The sequence below is a fragment of the Balaenoptera musculus genome, chromosome 7 (assembly GCF_009873245.2).
Source record: "Balaenoptera musculus isolate JJ_BM4_2016_0621 chromosome 7, mBalMus1.pri.v3, whole genome shotgun sequence".
Taxonomy (NCBI): Eukaryota; Metazoa; Chordata; class Mammalia; order Artiodactyla; family Balaenopteridae; genus Balaenoptera; species Balaenoptera musculus.
In genome coordinates this window covers 4,492,275-4,507,698 of record NC_045791.1, presented here as the reverse complement: position 1 = coordinate 4,507,698, position 15,424 = coordinate 4,492,275, and positions in this window count along the sequence as shown.

The following is a 15,424-nucleotide window of genomic DNA, read 5'->3' as shown; positions in this document are numbered from 1 at the left end:
CTCGTGGATAACTTACTTTTAGGAAGTTAATCTCCAAATCATGTAATAAAAATGGCTACCCAGTTAAGATTCTCTACTGAAATTTGAAATAATCTTTTTGTTTCTTCTGCTTCCTGCTGTGTCACTCCGAGATAGCTGTGGACTCCCAGAATGCTCTAGAGGACCTTTACTTATTCATTTTTCCCAGGGATGTCTTAACAGACAAGTGGAGCTAAATGACATCCTGAGGTGTTCCTAGTAGTAAATGTCCTAAATGAGTCACTCTTGAGGCCTTCAAAGCATCCTTCTACCTTAATTAGCCATCCCACCCAGGAAGATGGGGCTAGGCAATAACACAGCTACTTACCAGCTTAGGTTGGCCCCAATCACAGGCTGGATGCCCAATGAGGCTTGAATTCTAACAAGGTAAAATGGTATTTTAAATAATCTGGTATTTCTGCTTACAAAGTAATAGGGCATTCAATCCCTAGGTTGAGCCTCTGATGTAGTTTTATTTTTAGCTTTTTTTCTGGTAGGAATATCTCTTCTTGGTTTCAGTTTGGCAGCATGTAATGCTGTCCTCATAAAATCATTTGGAAATTTTTCCTATTTTTCCTATTTTCTGGAAGAGTGTTTGAATTGTAGTTTTATTAAGTATTTGATTGAATTTACCAGTGAAGATTTCTGGGTCAGAAATTTTCTTTGTGAGAAAGGTTTTAACTATTTTTTTTCCAATAGATATAAGACTATTAAGGTTACCTCTTTCTTCTTGAGTAATTTGTGTCTCTCAAGGAATATACCTATGGCATCTAAGTTTTCTAATTGACTATAATTAAATTCGTACCTTTTTAATGACTTATGATTTGTAGTGATGTCCTTTATTTCATTACTGCTATAGTTAATTTGTATTATCTTCTGTCTTGTCTTGATCAATATAATATTTATGCATTTTATAGATCTTTATAAAAATCTTTTGATTTCATTGGTTCTACTTTTTTCTGTTTTTCACTTAATCAATTTCACTTTTATCATTACTTTTCCCTTTCTTTTGCTTATTTTTAGTTTTATTTGCTCTAAAATTTCTTCCTTTATCATTCATTTTCTGTTTGAAGAATTTTCTTTGGCCATTCCTTAAGAGTAGGTCTGTAGGCAATAAATTCTTTCATTCCTGAAGGATAGCTTCATTGTATATATAATTTGTGGTTAATTATTGTTTACCGTCAGTACTTGAAAAATATAATCACTTTCTCCTGGACTTTATTGCTTCCTATGTTGCTGCTATTCACATCCATGTTTCCCTATATATAATGTGTCATTTCTCTCTGGCTGCTTTCAAAATGTTTTTCTGTAACTTTAGTTTTCAAATGTATAATTATTATGTGTTTTTGGCATGGGCTTTTTAGGGCTATCTTGTTTGGACTTCACTCAAATTCTTGGAGTTGTAGGTTTGCATCTTTCACCAAATTTGGTAAGTTTTCAGCCCCACTCTTTTTTTTCTTCTTTTTCTGGGACTTCGACAATAGAAATGTTCAGTCTTTCATTATTGGTTCACAGGTCACTTAGGCTTATTTTTTACCCTGGTCTATTTTCTCATTGCTATTCATATTGGATGATTTCTATTGCTTTTCCCTCAAGTTCACTAGTTCTACCATATTTTATAATTCATCTCCACTTTACTATTGAACTCATCTAGTGAGGGTTTGTTTTTTGTTTTTAATTCTGTTACTAAAGTTTTCAGTTCTATAGTTTCTATTTGATTCTTTCAAATAACGTCCATTTGTCTCCTGTGATTTTAATTTTTTTCATTTGTTTCAAGAATGGAATTGAGTGTTGAATCAATTTTATAATGTCTGCTTAAAATCTTTTCAGATTGTCTTTCTTCATTCAGTTTTAGTCTTCGTTCTTACTAAGATAGATGATTCCCTATTGTATCCTGGGATTTTTTTCTACTATCTTGGGAGAAGGTAGGCCCTATGAAATCACTTATTTTAATAGGTAGTCACTCTCTTTAGGTTTAGTGCACAGATAGTCCCCTTCATCTGTCGTCTTTATTTCCCAAGGCAGTTTAAGTCCCAGAGTCTTTGTGTTATTTTGCTCTGCTTAGTTTATCTGGGGCCACTAGGACTCCCTCCTGTCCTGGCTACTGTTACCTGAGTGGATGTAGGGTTTCCACATCTTGGGCCACTGGTTGTATCTCAGAGGTGGAGTGGTGTGATGATACCTCATTACCAGGGCTGTCTACCTGCCTGGGTATCACTGGGTGCAAAAGGAGAGTCTTTGTCCTCCTGTCCTAGAAAAGGCTGTTTTCTGGTTTCACCTGTTTACTTTGGTGTCACTTATAGGAGTAGAGTTGATGGTCATTTGGGGTAAAGAGAATTTCCTAAACGTAGCTGCCTGCTATAGCTAAATCCCTCACTGCAGGCACTGCCCATTTGCCTTGGTATCTCTTGGTAAAGGGATAAAGGAGGGTGTTTCCCCTGGTTGTTTATTTCTAGTGGGGCTTCCATTCATTCTCCATGCCAGTGATTCTGGATCACCTGATATTGTTAGAGGAAATTTCATTTGGTCAAGGAAAGGAATGAACATATCTGGGCCACTTTCTATTGCTAGCTCAGTGATCAGGAAACGCCAGATCAGGGTGGCTATCCGCTGTTGAGTGAATGATGCAAAATGTCCCTGCCACTGTGCAGTTTGTCCAGTCTGCAGATTTCAAACCAGTCTGCATTTTTCTTACAATCTTGCAAAGTTTTTCTTGTCCTTTGCATTACTTCCAGTGTTTATAGATTTGCTTTGCAAGGAGGAGTATGGAAAAGTGGATCCATGCCATTTTGTACACTGAAAACTCTTGTCTTCATTCTTGAAGAAAATTTTTGCAGCAGATACAGAATTATGACTACTGTTTATTATTTTACTCATTTAAAGTTGTCATTGAACTGTATTTTGATGTCTATAGTATCTGATGAAAAGATCAGCTATCATTAAAAATATTGCTTCTCTGAATGTAATATGTCATTTTTCTCCAACTGCTTTCACAATTTTCACTTTTTTAAATTAATTAATTTTTAAATTTATTTTTGGCTGTGTTAGGTCTTCATTGCTGCACACAGGTTTTCTCTAGTTGCAGTGAACAGAGGCTATTCTTCATTGAGGCGCACGTGCTTCTCATTGCAGTGGCTTCTCTTGTTGCAGAGCACGGGCTCTAGGTGCATGGGCTTCAGTAGTTGTGGCATGAGGGTTCAGTAGTTGTGGCTCACAGGCTCTAGAGCACAGGCTCAGTAGTTGTGGCACATGGGCTTAGTTGCTCCACAGTATGTGGGAACTTCTCAGACCAGGGATTGAACCTGACAATTTTTTCTTTATCTTTGACTTTTGAAAGTTTGACTATGGTGTGCATTGGCATGATAGTCTTTATATTTACTATGGTTGGGGTTTGCTGAGATTCTTGAATCTCTAAGTTCATCTCTATTATCAAATTTGGGAAAGTTTGGTCTTTATTATTTTCAGTAGTTTCCTTGCCCTTTCTCTCTCTCCTCTACTCCTGGAATTTTAATTTTATTTATGTTAGACTTTCTGATATTGGCCCATACTTCCTGAGGAGATGTTTAATTTTTAAATAATTTTTACTATCTTCCTCAGATTATATTATTTCACTGTTTTATTTTCAATTTTATTGAGTCTTTTATCTGTTATCTCCATAATGCTGTTAAAACCACCAGTATTGGAGTGGAAAGAAGATGGCGGAAGAGTAAGACGCAGAGATCACCTTCCTTCCCACAGATACAGTAGAAATACATCTACACGTGGAACTGCTCCTACAGAACACCCACTGAACGCTGGCAGAAAACGTCAGACCTCCCAAAAGGCAAGAAACTCCCCCCATACTTGGGTAGGGCAAAAGAAAAAAGAAATAACAGAGACAAAAGAATAGGGACGGCACCTGCACCAGTGGGAGGGAGCTGTGAAGGAGAAAAGATTTCCACGCACTAGGAAGCCCCTTCGTGGGCAGAGACTGCGGGTGGCAGAGGGGGGAAGCTTCGGAGCCACGGAGGAGAGCGCAGCCACAGGGGTGTGGAGGGCAAAGCGGAGAGATTCCCACACTTCCCGCACGGAGGCTCGGCGCTGACCAGCACTCACCAGCCCGAGAGGCTTGTCTGCTCAGCCGCCGGGGCGGGCGGGGCTGGGAGCTGAGGCTCGGGCTTCAGTCGGATCGCAGGGAGAGGACGGGTGTTGGCGGCGTGAACACAGCCTGAAGGGGTTAGTGCACCACAGCTAGCCGGGAGGGAGTCCGGGAAAAAGTCTGCAGCTGCCGAAGAGGCAAGAGACTTTTTCTTCCCTGTTTCCTGGTGTGCGAGGAGAGGGGATTCAGAGCGCCACCTAAACGAACTTCAGAGACGGGCGCGAGCCGCGGCTAACAGCGCGGATCCCACAGCAACAGGGGCGCAGAGGGAAAAACGGAGAGATTCCCGCACAGAGGCTCGGCGCCGAGCAGCGCTCACCAACCCGAGAGGCTTGTCTGCTCACCCGCCGGGGTGGGCGGGGCTGGGAGCTGAGGCTCTGCTTCAGTAGGATCACAGGGAGAGGACTGGGGTTGGCGGCGTGAACACAGCCTGAAGGGGTTAGCGCACCACAGCTGGCTGGGAGGGAGACTGGGAAAAAGTCTGCAGCTGCCGAAGAGGCAAGAGACTTTTTCTTGCCTCTTTGTTTCGCGGCGCGCAAGGAGAGGGGATTCAGAGCGCCGCCTAAACGAACTCCAGAGACTGGCACGAGCCGCGGCTATCAGCGCGGACCCCAGAGACGGGCGTGAGATGCTGGGGCTGCTGCTGCCGCCTCCAAAAAGCCTGTGTGCAAGCACAGGTCACCATCCACACTGCCCCTCCCGGGAGCCCGTGCAGCCCGCCACTGCCAGCGTCCTGTGATCCAGGGACAACTTCCCCGGGAGAACGCACTGCGCACCTCAGGCTGGTGCAACGTCACGCCGGCCTCTGACGCCGCAGGCTCATCCCGCCTCCTCTGTACCCCTCCCTCCCCGCGGCCTGGGTGAGCCAGAGCCCCCGAAGCAGCTGCTCCTTTAACCCCGTCCTGTCTGGGCGGGGAACAGATGCCCTCAGGCGACCTACACGCAGAGGCGGGCCCAAATCCAAAGCTGATCCCCAGGAGCTGTGCGAACAGAGACGAGGAGGGGAAATCTCTCCCAGCAGCCTCAGAAGCAGCGGATTAAAACTCCACAAACAACTTGATGTGCCTGCATCTGTTGAATACCTGAATAGACAATGAATCATCCCAAATTCAGGAGGTGGACTTTGGGAGCAGGATATATTAATTTTTCCCCTTTTCCTTTTTTTTGTGAGTGTATATGCATATGCTTCTGGGGGAGATTTTGTCTGTATAGCTTTGCTTTATAATAGCTTTATTTTACTTCACTATATTATAGCCTCTTTCTTTCTTTCTTTCTTTCTTTCTTTCTTTCTTTCTTTCTTTCTTTCTTTCTTTCTTTCTTTCTTTCTTTCTATTTTTTCTCCCTTTAACTCTGAGCCGTGTGGACGAAAGGCTCTTGGTGCTTCAGCCAGGCATCAGGGCCATACCTCGGAGGTGGGAGAGCCAACTTCAGGACACTGGTCCACAAGAGACCTCCCAGCTCCACGTAATACCAAATGGCAAAAATCTCTCAGAGATCTCCATCTCAACATCAAGACCCAGCATCACTCAATGACCAGCAAGCTACAGTGCTGAACACCCTATGCCAAACAACTAGCAAGACAGGAACACAGCCCCATCCATTAACAAAGAGGCTGCCTAAAATCATAATAAGGCCACAGACACCCCAAAATACACCACCAGACGTGGACGTGCCCACCAGAAAGACAAGATCCAGCCTCATCCACCAGAGCTCAGGCACTAGTTCCCTCCACCAGGAAGCCTACACAACCCACTGAACCAACCTTAGCCACTGGGGACAGATACCAAAAACAACGGGAACTACGAACCTGCAACCTGTGATAAGGAGACCCCAAACACAGTAAGATAAGCAAAATGAGATGACAGAAAAACACACAGCAGATGAAGGAGCAAGGTCAAAATACACTAGACTTAACAAATGAAGAGGAAATAGGTAGTCTACCTGAAAAAGAATTCAGAATGATAGTAAGGATGATCCAAAATCTTGGAAATAGAATAGACAAAATGCAAGAAACATTTAACAAGGACGTAGAAGAACTAAAGAGGAACCAAGCAATGATGAAAAACACAATAAATGAAATTAAAAATACTCTAGATGGGATCAATAGCAGAATAACTGAGGCAGAAGAAAGGATAAGTGATCTGGAAGATAAAATGGTGGAAATAACTACTGCAGAGCAGGATAAAGAAAAAAGAATGAAAAGAACTGAGGACAGTCTCAGAGACCTCTGGGACAACATTAAACGCACCAACATTCGAATTATAGGGGTCCCAGAAGAAGAAGAGAAAAAGAAAGGGACTGAGAAAATATTTGAAGAGATTATAGTTGAAAACTTCCCTAATATGGGAAAGGAAATAGTTAATCAAGTCCTGGAAGCACAGAGAGTCCCATACAGGATAAACCCAAGTAGAAACATGCCAAGACACATATTAATCAAACTGTCAAAAATTAAATATAAGGAAAACATATTAAAGGCAGCAAGGGAAAAAAAACAAATAACACACAAGGGAATCCCCATAAGGTTAACATCTGATCTTTCAGCAGAAACTCTGCAAGCCAGAAGGGAGTGGCAGGATATACTTAAAGTGATGAAGGAGAAGAACCTACAACCAAGATTACTCTACCCAGCAAGGATCTCATTCAGATGTGATGGAGAAATTAAAACCTTTACAGACAAGCAAAAGCTGAGAGAGTTCAGCACCACCAAACCAGCTTTACAACAAATGCTAAAGGAACTTCTCTAGGCAAGAAACACAAGGAAAACACCTACAATAACAAACCCAAAACATTTAAGAAAATGGGAATAGGAACATACATATCGATAATTACCTTGAATGTAAATGGATTAAATGCTCCCACCAAAAGACACAGGCTGGCTGAATGGATACAAAAACAAGACCCGTATATATGCTGTCTACAAGAGACCCACTTCAGACCTAGAGACACATACAGACTGAAAGTGAGGGGATGGAAAAAGATATTCCATGCAAATGGAAATCAAAAGAAAGCTGGAGTAGCAATTCTCATATCAGACAAAATAGACTTTAAAATAAAGACTATTACAAGAGACAAAGAAGGACACTATATAATGATCAAGGGATCGATCCAAGAGGAAGGTATAACAATTGTAAATATTTATGCACCCAACATAGGAGCACCTCAATACATAAGGCAAATACTAACAGCCATAAAAGGGGAAATCGACAGCAACACAATCATAGTAGGGGACTTTAACACCCCACTTTCACCAATGGACAGATCATCCAAAATGAAAATAAATAAGGAAACACAAGCTTTAAATGATACATTAAACAAGATGGATTTAATCGATATTTATAGGACATTCCACCCAAAAACAACAGAATACACATTTTTCTCAAGTGCTCATGGAACATTCTCCAGGATAGATCATATCTTGGGTCACAAATCAAGCCTTGGTAAATTTAAGAAAATTGAAATAGTATCAAGTATCTTTTCCGACCACAACGCTATGAGACTAGATATCAATTACAGGAAAAGATCTGTTAAAAAATACAAACACATGGAGGCTACACAATACACTACTTAATAACGAAGTGATCACTGAAGAAATCAAAGGGGAAATCAAAAAATACCTAGAAACAAATGACAATGGAGATACAACGACCCAAAACCTATGGGACGCAGCAAAAGCAGTGCTAAGAGGGAAGTTTATAGCAATACAAGCCTACCTCAAGAAACAGGAAACATCTCGAATAAACAACCTAACCTTGCACCTAAAGCAATTAGAGAAAGAAGAACAAAAAAACCCCAAAGCTAGCAGAAGGAAAGAAATTATAAAGATCAGGTCAGAAATAAATGAAAAAGAAATGAAGGAAACAATAGCAAAAATCAATGAAACTAAAAGCTGGTTCTTTGAGAAGATAAACAAAATTGATAAACCATTAGCCAGACTCATCAAGAGAAAAAGGGAGAAGACTCAAATCAATAGAATTAGAAATGAAAAAGGAGAAGTAACCACTGACACTGCAGAAATACAAAAGATAATGAGAGATTACTACAAGCAACTCTATGCCAATAAAATGGACAACCTGGAAGAAATGGACAGATTCTTAGAAATGCACAAACTGCCGAGATTGAACCAGGAAGAAATAGAAAATATGAACAGACCAATCACAAGCACTGAAATTGAAACTGTGATTAAAAACCTTCCAACAAACAAAAGCCCAGGACCAGATGGCTTCACAGGTGAATTCTATCAAACATTTAGAGAAGAGCTAACACCTATCCTTCTCAAACTCTTCCAAAATATTGCAGAGGGAGGAACACTCCCAAACTCATTCTACGAGGCCACCATCACCCTGATACCAAAACCAGACAAAGATGTCACAAAGAAAGAAAACTACAGGCCAATATCACTGATGAACATAGATGCAAAAATCCTCAACAAAATACTAGCAAACACAATCCAACAGCACATTAAAAGGATCATACACCATGATCAAGTGGGGTTTATCCCAGGAATGCAAGGATTCTTCAATATACGCAAATCAATCAATGTGATACACCATATTAACAAATTGAAGGAGAAAAACCATATGATCATCTCAATAGATGCAGAGAAAGCTTTTGACAAAATTCAACACCCATTCATGATAAAAGCCCTGCAGAAAGTAGGCATAGAGGGAACTTTCCTTAACATAATAAAGGCCATATATGACAAACCCACAGCCAACATTGTCCTCAATGGTGAAAAACTGAAACCATTTCCACTAAGATCAGGAACAAGACAAGGTTGCCCACTCTCACCACTATTATTCAACATAGTTTTGGAAGTGTTAGCCACAGCAATCAGAGAAGACAAAGAAATAAAAGGAATCCAAACCGGAAAAGAAGTAAAGCTGTCACTATTTGCAGATGACATGATACTATACATAGAGAATCCTAAAGATGCTACCAGAAAACTCCTAGAGCTAATCAATGAATTTGGTAAAGTAGCAGGATACAAAATTAATGCACAGAAATCTCTTACATTTCTATACACTAATGATGAAAAATCTGAAAGTGAAATTAAGAAAACACTCCCGTTTACCATTGCAACAAAAAGAATAAAATATCTAGGAATAAACCTACCTAAGGAGACAAAAGACCTGTATGCAGAAAATTATAAGACACTGATGAAAGAAATTAAAGATGATACAAATAGATGGAGAGATATACCATGTTCCTGGATTGGAAGAATCAACATTGTGAAAATGACTCTACTACCCAAAGCAATCTACAGATTCAATGCAATCCCTATCAAACTACCACTGGCATTTTTCACAGAACTAGAACAAAAAATTTCACAATTTGTATGGAAACACAAAAGACCCTGAAGAGCCAAAGCAATCTTGAGAATGAAAAATGGAGCTGGGGGAATCAGGCTCCCTGACTTCAGACTATATTACAAAGCTTCAGTAATCAAGACAGTTTGGTACTGGCACAAAAACAGAAATATAGATCAATGGAACAGGATAGAAAGCCCAGAGATAAACCCACACACATATGGTCACCTTATCTTTGATAAAGGAGGCAAGCATATACAGTGGAGAAAAGACAGCCTCTTCAATAAGTGGTGCTGGAAAAATTGGACAGGTATATGTAAAAGTATGAAATTAGAACACTCCCTGACACCATGCACAAAAATAAACTCAAAATGGATTAAAGACCTAAGTGTAAGGGCAGACACTATCAAACTCTTAGAGGAAAACATAGGCAGAACACTCTATGACATACATCACAGCAAGATTCTTTTTGACCCAGCTCCCAGAGAAATGGAAATAAGAACACAAATAAACAAATGGGACCTAATGAAACTTAAAAGCTTTTGCACAGCAAAGGAAACCATAAACAAGACCAAAAGACAACCATCAGAATGGGAGAAAATATTTGCAAATGAAGCAACTGACAAAGGATTAATCTCCAAGATTTACAAGCAGCTCATGCAGTTCAATAACAAAAAAACGAACAACCCAATCCAAAAATGGGCAGAAGACCTAAATAGACATTTCTCCAAAGAAGATATACAGATGGCCTACAGACACATGAAAGAATGCTCAACATCATTAATCATTAGAGAAATGCAAATCAAAACTACAATGAGATATCATCTCACACCGGTCAGAATGGCCATCATCAAAAAATCTAGAAACAATAAATGCTGGAGAGGGTGTGGAGGAAAGGGAACACTCTTGCACTGTTGGTGGGAATGTAAATTGATACAGCCACTATGGAGAACAGTATGGAGGTTCCTTAAAAAACTACAAATAGAACTACCATACGACCCAGCAATCCCACTACTGGGCATATACCCTGAGAATACCATAGGTCAAAAAGTGTCATGTACCACAATGTTCATTGCAGCTCTATTTACAATAGCCAGGACATGGAAGCAAACTAAATGTCCATCGACAGATGAATGGATAAAGAAGATGTGGCACATATATACAATGGAATATTACTCAGCCATAAAAAGAAATGAAATGGAGGTATTTGTAACGAGGTGGATGGAGTTAGAGTCTGTCATACAGAGTGAAGTAAGTCAGAAAGAGAAAAACAAATACAGTATGCTAACACATATATATGGAATCTAAGGAAAAAAAAAAAAAGGCCATGAAGAACTTAGTGGCAAGACGGAAATAAAGACACAGACCTACTAGAGAATGGACTTGAGGATATCGGGAGGGGGTGGGGTGAGATGTGACAGGGTAAGAGAGTGTCATGGACATATATACACTACCAAATGTAAAATAGATAGCTAGTGGGAAGCAGCCTCATAGCACAGGAAGATCAGCTCGGTGCTTTGTGACCACCTAGAGGGGTGGGATGGGGAGGGTGGGAGGGAGGGAGATGCAAGAGGGAAGAGAAATGGGAACATATTGTATATGTATAACTGATTCACTTTGTTATAAAGCAGAAGCTAACACACCATTGTAAGGCAATTATACGTCAATAAAGATGTTTAAAAAAAAAAAAACCACCAGTATTTTTTTGCACTTTCTGTATTATTCAGTTTTTGAATTATTATTTCATTACTATGTCTCCTCTTTCATGTATCATTTTATTTTTTTCTCTTTTTTGTTCTTAGTTAGTCTAGCTGAAGATTAAACAATTGTGTTTATATTTTCAAAACACCAACTCTTAGTTTTATTTTTATTATTTTTCTAGTCTTTATTTCCACTCTGATCTTGTTATCTCTTTCCTTCTGCTAACTTTGGGCTTAGTTCATTCTTTTAGTCACTTGAGGTATAAATTTAGGTTCATTATTTGAGATCTTTCTTTTTTATTTTAAGGTAGACATTTATTACAATGAACTTCCCTCAGTACTGTTTGCTACAACCCATAAATTTTAGTATGTTGTGTTTCTATATTTGTTTAGGATATTTTTATTTCACATTTGATTTTCTCTTTGACCCATTGGTTGTTTTCTTTATTATATAATTTCCACATATTAGTAAAATTTGCTGGTTTTCTCCAGTATTGATTTGGAGACCTGTCTATGCAAGTTCTTTGCCCATTTATGAATTGAGTTGTTTGGTTTTTGTCATTGAGTTTTGGGAGTTCTCTTTATATTCTGGATATTAATGCCATATCAGATATATGATATGCAAATATCTTTTCCTATTCTGTGAGTTGTATTTTTGCTCTGTTGATAAGGTTTTTGATGCACAAATATTTCTATTTTTTACATTAATTTTTTATTATAGTATAGTAGTTTTACAATGTTGTGTTAGTTTCTGATGTACAGCACAGTGATATATATATATATATATATATATATATATATATATATATATGACAGTGTAAGAGGGTCCCCTTTCCACCACACCTTCTCCAGCATTTATTGTTTGTAGACTTTTTAATGATGGCCATTCTGACCTGTGTGAGGTGATACCGCATTATAGTTTTGACTTGAATTTCTCTAATAATTAACAATGTCAAGCATCTTGTCCTGTGCCTATTGGCAATCTGTATGTCTTCTTTGGAGAAATGCCTATTTAGGTCCTCTGTCCATTTTTTTTGATTGGGTTGCTTGTTTTTTGTTATTGAGTTGTATGAACTGTTTGTATGTTCTGGAAATTAAACCCTTTTCAGGCTCATCATTTTCAAATATTTTCTCCCATTCTCTAGGTTGTCTTTTTGTTTTGTTTATGGTTTCCTTTGCTGTGCAAAAGCTTATAAGTTTGATTAGGTCCCATTTGTTTACTTTTGCTTTTATTTCTATTGCCTTAGGGGACTGATCTAAGAAAATATTTTTACAATTTATGACAGAGGGTATTCTCTTCTAGGAGTTTTATGGTGTCATGTCTTATATTTAAGTCTTTAAGTCATTTTGAGTTTATTTTTGTGTATGGTCTGATGGTGTATTCTAACTTCATTGATTTACATGCTGCTCTCCAGCTTTCCCAACACAACTTGCTGAAGAACTGTCTTTTCTTCATTGTATATTCTTGCCTCCCTTGCCATAGGTTAATTAGCTGTAGGTGTTTGGGTTTATTTCAAGGCTCTCCATTCTGTTCCATTGATGCATATGTCTGCTTTTGTGCCAACACATTGCTGTTTTAATTACTGTAGCTTTGTAGTATTGTCTGAAGTCTGGGAGGGTTATGCTTCTGGCTTTGTTCTTTTTCCTCAGGATTGCTTTTGCAATTCTGAGTCTTTTATGGTTCCATATAAATTTTAGGATTATTTGTTCTAGCTCTGTGAAATGTCATGGGTAATTTGTTAGGGATCACATTAAATCTGTAGATTGCTTCAGGTAGTATAGCCATTTTAACAACATTAATTCTTCCAGTCCAAGAGCATAGGATATTTTTCCATTTCTGTAAATCATCTTCAGTTTCCTTTATCACTGCTTTATAGTTCTCAGCCTATGAGTCTTTTGCCTCTTTGGTTAGGTTTATTCCTAAGTATTTTGTTTTTTTGGGCGCAATTTTTAAAGCTTTTTTTTTTTTTTTTTACTTTCCCTTTCTGATATTTCATTGTTAGTGTAAAGAAATGCAACAGAGTTCTGTATGTTAATCTTGTTTCCTGCTACCTTGCTGAATTTGTTTATCAGTTCTAGTAGTTTTTGTGTGGAATCTTTAGGGTTTTCTATATACAGTATCATGTCATCTGCATATAATAGCAATTTTAGCTATTCCCTTCCAGTCTGAATACATTTTATTTCTTTTTCTTGTCTCATTGTTGTGGTTAGGAATTACAGTACTATGTTGAATAGAAGTGGTGAGAGTGGGCATGTGATGCACAAATATTTAAAATCTACATAAGGTCCAAATATTCTAATTTACCTTTTGTTGCCTGTGCCTTTGGCATCAATATAAAAAAAATCATTGCCAAATCCAATACAATGAAGATTTTGTCCTATGATTTCTTCTGATAGTTTTAGTTTTAAGTCTAGCATTTCTGGTTTTGACCCATTTTGAATAAATTGTTTATGTAATGTTAGGTAAGGGTATAATTTCATTTCTTTACATGTAAATATCCAGTTTTCCCACCACCATGCATTGCAGAGTGCCCTTTCATCATCAAATGGTCTTGGCAGCTTTGACCATCAAAAATCATTTGACATATGAATGTTTGTTTCTTTGTTCTGTTCTATTCCATTGGTCTATGTGTCTATCTTTATGCCAGTAACACACTGTTTGATTACTTTAGCTTTGTAGTATATGTTGAAGTAAGGAAGTATGAATTCTCCAGCTTTTCTTTTCTTTTTTCAAGATTGTTTTGACTATTTGGAATCCCTTGAGATCCCACATGAATTTTAAGATGGATTTTTCTATTACTGCAAAAAATGCCTTTGGGTTTTTGATAAGGATTTCATTGAATCTATAGACCCCTTTGGGTAGTACTGACATCTTAATGTTAAGTCTTGCAAACATGGGATGTATTTCCATTTATTTTTATCTTCTTTAATTTCTTTCAGCAATGCTTCATAGTTTTTACTGTACTAGTCTTTTACCACCTTCATCAAGTACATTCCCAAGTATTTTATTCTTTTTGATGCTTTGTAAATTGAGTTGTTTCTTAATTTCTTTTTAAAATTCTATGTGGTAAGCATAAAATTTTAACTGATTTTTGTGTGTTGACTTTGTGTCCTGCTACATTGAATTAATTCACTAGTTCTAACAATTTTTTTGTGAAAATTTTGTTTGTATATTTATAAATCATGTTATCTGTGAACAGAGATCGTTTTATTCTTCTTTTAGAATTTAGATGCCTGTTATTCCTTTTTCTTGCCTAATTTCTCTTGCTTGGACTTCCAGTACTATCTTAAATAGAAGTGGTAAGAGTGTGTATCTGGGCCTTTTCCTGATCCTAGAAAGGATGCTTTTAGTCTTTCACCATTGAGTAAAATGTTCACTGTGGGTTTTCATATATGGCTTTTATTATGTTAAGGTAGTTTCCTTCAATTCTTAGTTTGTTGAGTGTTTTTATCATTAAAGTGTAGAATCCTGTGAAATATTTTTTCTTCATTAATTAAGATGATCATTTTTTTTCCTTCCATTTTTTAATATGGTATACTACAGTCGACTGATTTTCATAAGTTGAGCTATCCTTCTTTCCAGGAATAAATCCCACTTGGTCATGGTGTATATCCTTTTAATATTGCTGAATTTGTTTTGCTAGTTTCTGTTGAGGATTTTTACATCAGTGTTCATAAGGGATCTTGGTTTTTAGTTTGTTTCTTGCAGCATCTTTGATTTTGGCATCAGGCTAATACTGGCCTCAGAATGAGTTAGAATGTTGCCTCCTTACCTATTTTTGAAAAAGTTTGAAAAAGATTGGTGTTAGTTCTTTAAATGTAATGTTTGGTAGAATTTATGAGAGAAGTCATCATTTCCAAATCTTATCTTTGCTGGATATTTTTTGTTACTTATTCAATCTCCCTAGTAGTTTTAAGTTTATTCAGATTTTCTATACCTTTGTGTTTAGTCTTAGTATATTTCTCATTTCTAGGAATTAGTCCATTTTATCTAGGTTATCTTATTTCTTGACATATAACTGCTCATAGGGCTCTCTTAATCCTTTTTATTTATGTAGAATTGGTACTAATGTCTCCAAATTTATTTCTAATTTTAGTAACTTGAGTATTCTCTCCTTTTTGCTTAATCATCGTACTTTGTATGATGTGTATTTTTAAAAATACACTGAGACTTAATTTATAGCCTAATATTGTCTACTCTGGAGAATGCCCCATGTGCAATGAGAAAAATGTGTATGCTGTAGAATATTCTGTATATGTCT